Here is a 4,904-nt window from a genome sequence, read left to right on the forward strand (position 1 = left end):
GTGATAAAGGAAAAATATTGTTTCTCAAGTTGATAACCAAAATTTCAAAATGACCCCAAATGACCTTTGTTTCTTACTTTGTCTTATCTACATAAGACCTTTCCTCATAGTTTCTTTGTCCCTTTCCGTTCTTAGCTTCCAGTTTCAGTTTTCTTCCCGTTGATGATAAGGTCCTTCAGTGGCACATTGTCTACATCAATCACATCCTTGGCTAAATATGGGTTACTTATGAGTTTGATTTTATACCTTAACTTGTTTGTTCACCTTGTAAGGGGTCTTTTGCCACCATTAAAAACCTTAAACAATGTTTCATCATCTTGGGTCTCAATTTCGACATCCTTTCCCTTAATAATTTGTAGTGTAGTTGTGTCTGCGGGGGAGGCTTTAATAGGTGGACTCACAAACTCAGGAGGACACATATCAGAAGGCAGGATTATAGGAGATGCAGGGTCTGTTTTACTAAGCATGACACTCTTTCTTTGGTAGAATTTGGGGATTTTATGGCCAGAGGATGTAGATGGGACCTCTGTGTCTTTCTGTTTTAGATTTGGCTCAACAAGGGTTTTTTCTTGAGTCTTTTTTTTCTCTTTAGTAGTCTTTGGTATTCGTCTTCAATTTTTGAGGGGGTTGGGGTTGAAAATCTCCACAAAATAGGAAGTGGCTCTAGATTCTTCGTGCTTTAGCCAACTGGTTTTCAATTCGTATTTTAATGAGGGATTTATGGTAAATAAAATGGGGAGAGGGGTTGTTTCTTTCCTTGAAACGAGCTGTCATATGCGAGAGACTCTCTAGTAAATAGAAACTGACATTCATCTTAACTTGACCAGCCAAATGTGCAAGAAAATTGAAATGGTAGAGGTTTACCCGAATAAATCTTCCCTCGTAGGTGAAATATTGTTGAGAGATGAGAGCCATGCAGTAGAAGGCCATGCCGAATTAGTCTTGTAGCCAATCCATCTAAACCCTGGTTCTCATTGCAATTCTTGAATTCCTCCTTCAGAAAAAAAGGACACATCGACGTGTGCCAACATATGGCTTCTAAAAATTTGTTCTCCACATTCTAGCAATGTTGTGGATTCTGAGATTAGTTGCTCTATAACCAAAAATGAGAGAGCACTGGCATCATCCACCTAGTTACCATCAAATTTTTGAGCGAATGATCGAGCCATGACATTGTCATAGACGACAAGTGGTGGAAAAAATCACTCCAACTGGCTTACTGAAATTGTTGCTGGATATCGGGATATATGGCTAGCAAATTTGGTGCTTTAGGTCCAGCCCAGTTAGCTTTGCCACCTTTCCCCATCGTACTCTTTAGCTTGAAATTGGAAGCTCCGAGATTTGATCTTGGATCCTTGCGGGAGAACACAGTCAATATCTTGCCAATCGTTAATAAATAAATAGAATAATAACAAAACTTACAAATGACAATACACATTTAAAAAAATCTAATGATTTTAACGACGAAGAAGGGAAATCATCTTGATTTGGGAAAATGATTACGATTTGGAGGAGACACATTTGAACCCATAATCATTCATCGAAAAATACACTGATCACGATGGATAAAAATACGATTTAACCTCATACTTAGCTATGGCATGCCTTGTAGAGCTAATCATTGACGCTGAAGTGGTCAACATAATTCCACATTTTGAATTTAAAATTTGTTTTTACTGCTATAGTGGATTTGTTGACTTTATCGAAAATGCTGATGAACCCGTTGTCACCGAATTTCTTCATAAAATATATCCGGAACACTTAAAACAATGATAGCCTCCCTATCGGTGATTTCCTTGTTTATTACCTAAAATGTTGACACTAATACTGTTAGCATTTTCTAATTTTTATTTTTTTTATAGATTTAATGTGATAACATATTGTACATTGTACAAACAACTAGTTGGAGGACTGAACTATCTTACTAAAACTAGACCTCACATGGCATATTTAGTTAGGATGCTTAGCCAGTTTATGATGAGACCTCTAGAAAGCCATTGGAAAGCAGCAAAAGAAGTACTCAAGTATCTTAAAGGTACAATTGAATTGGTCTTAAATATGTTGGTTCATTTGATGTTAAGCTGACAAGTTACATAGACTCAGATTGGGTCGATAATCTGGATGATAGAATATCTACTACATGTTATGCATTTAGTATTGGATCTGGGATTGTTTCATGGAACAATAAGAAGCAACCTACTCTATCTTTATCATCTATAGAGACAGAGTACAAGGCTTTGTGTGTAGCAACTTGTGAAGCTGTATGGTTGAGGCGACTTCTGCAAGATGTTGGAGAAGAACAAAAGAAGGCTACAGTAATAAGTGTGACAACCAGAACTCAATCAATTTGACAAATAATCCAATCTTTAAGGCAAAGGCAAAGCATGTTGATGCCCAATTTCATTTTATTACAGAAAGAGAAACAGTCTAAGGAATTTTTATTTTTTATTGAATATTGTAATACTTGTCAAAATGCTACTGACATTTTCACAAAGCCTCTTGGGAAGATAAAATTTGATTGTTTAGAGAGATGCTAGGTTTGGAAATCAATCATTTCTCCATTAAGGTGGAAACTTGAAAATAATGGTGAAACAGATTGTTGTTTAGATGTTTGTTTCAAATAGGATTAGTTCTTGATTTCTAGGAATTAGTTCTAACTATCCTACTCGTGGAAACTTGAAAAAATAAATGGTTAGATGTTTGCTTCAATTAGAGATTAGTTCCTGAATTTTAGTTCGAACTATCCTACTCTCTTATGCATCTTTATAAAAATGTGATTGATTATTTTAATTCAATAAATGTATTCGCAATTGTGAGAGCCTTAGGGATGCCAATTTCATTCAACTTTGTCTTCTTTTTCTTGTAGTAACGACCGTCGCATGGCACCATCCGTTAACACACGTGGGATATAACCAGTGGCGCAATCATATCAACTTTGTTCTATCCAGAAACAATCAGATATCTCTCTAAACTCGAAAGCGAAGTGCGTTACCGACATGATTAATACACGACCGGTGGCCATATATCTGAGCATGAGCATGGACATAACGAAAACTTCAAAATTAAATGATGTGAAGCCTTAAAAATAGTAATGCTCCCTCATGAACGTAACACTAGAAACTTCAGAAGTAAATGATGAAAACAGTAATGCTCAATCAATAAATAGTAATGCTCCCATGATCATAACACTAGAAAATTTAGAAGTAAATGATGAAAAGAGTATTGCTCCATTAATAATTAGAGGTTGTATTCAATTGAAATATGATAACAGAGATATAACATAGGCACAATGTCAAGGTCGAGGCATATATTGCGGAATAGATTGAGCCTAACCTATCCATGGAAATTCAAGGCATAGATTGCGGCAATAGATAGAGCCAACCCTATATGTGGAAATTCATTAGTTGATGTAGACACACAAATGTCGTTATGTGGAAATTCAATAGTTGATGTTCAGCGCATAGAATATAGACACAAAAATTGTTACACAAGTTAAGACTTGGGCCACGCAACTGCGTAGCTCCTGTATTTAACTTATCTCGGACAAGTATCTCAGACAAGTGGGCTTGAAAGTTGTAGATTGGAACTGTATTAACTCTATGCATTGGCGAGGATAAAGAGTGCCCGTGGCTCTTGTTCTTTCACATATTTAGAGAAATATCAGAGAGTTTTAGATTGGTAGGAGACTACCATGATCAACCAGTCAATGGTCGCAGGCTGCAACCCGTCCCACACGGCACGGTATCAAACATGGCACGGTAGCCATTGAATTGTGAATATTCAATGGCTGTGGAGAGCAGTCGAGCTTCCTATAAATGAACGTCCTCGCGGGAGAGTTTCTCAAGTCTCTCATTTCCTGTGAGAAATATGGCAGCGTCTAACGAACAGATGAAGAGAATCCTGATTGGGTTTATTGCCATCTTCTGTTGTTCAATCGTCACTGGTAAATTAGCATCACCCAACTATTTTTTACTTTTTGAAATGCAATTGTTATTCAAGGCTTAACATCGATTGGGTTGTATTAAACTGATTACTTTTCAATTGATTGTGCAGATGGTGATAAAATAGGAGTGAACTACGGCATGCTCGGAGACAATCTGCCACCTGCAGACCAGGTGGTAACTTTGCTGAACGGCCACAACATCGGGAAAATGAAGCTTTTCGATCCAGACGGTGGTGCATTGAATGCTTTTGCAAATTCTGGGATCGATGTAATCGTGGGAGTCAGTAATAACGATTTGCAGGCCATCTCCTCCAGCCAGGACTCAGCAAATGGTTGGGTTAATGACAATATTGTCCCCTATTCCGGCACCAGTATCAAATATATTGCGGTGGGCAACGAGGTTTTGCCTAGCACGCAGTACGTATCGTATCTTGTTCCTGCCATGAACAACATTCAAACCGCGATCCAGAACGCCAATCTGCAGAACATCAAGGTCTCTACCCCCCATCGGTTCAATGTTATAGGCAACAGTTCCCCTCCTTCACAGGGAGCATTCAGTGACGATGTGAAAGATACCATGAGCTCTATACTCAAATTTCTGTCAGATAACGGGGCTCCGTTCATGGCCAATGTGTATCCATATTTCAGCTACGTCGGCGACACCAGCAACATTCATCTGGACTACGCTCTCTTTCAGCCCACGGCTACGGCGGTGACAGACGGAGATCACAGCTACAGCAATTTGTTTGATGCTATGGTGGATTCTATTTTCTCCGCAATGGAAGCCTTGGGATATTCCAACATCCCACTTATTGTTACTGAAAGCGGATGGCCTTCTGCTGGCGCGGATGCGGCCACAACTGAGAATGCTCAGGCTTATAACAACAATCTCATCCAACATGTTTTATCGAATGCAGGGACACCCAAGAGGCCGGGTACGAACATCGAGACCTATATCTTC

General features: G+C 38.7%; 1 pseudogene; it reads left to right on the plus strand.

Moving 5' to 3' along the window:
* Positions 1-3,867: 3,867 nt before the first annotated feature.
* The window catches only part of LOC149184298 (glucan endo-1,3-beta-glucosidase pseudogene), a 5,158-nt pseudogene continuing 4,121 nt past the window's right edge, over positions 3,868-4,904 (plus strand).

This window comes from Pinus tabuliformis, chromosome 3_2, assembly GCF_031772625.1.
Source record: "Pinus tabuliformis cultivar Carrire ecotype Pingquan chromosome 3_2, CPIR1, whole genome shotgun sequence".
Lineage (NCBI taxonomy): Eukaryota > Viridiplantae > Streptophyta > Pinopsida > Pinales > Pinaceae > Pinus > Pinus tabuliformis.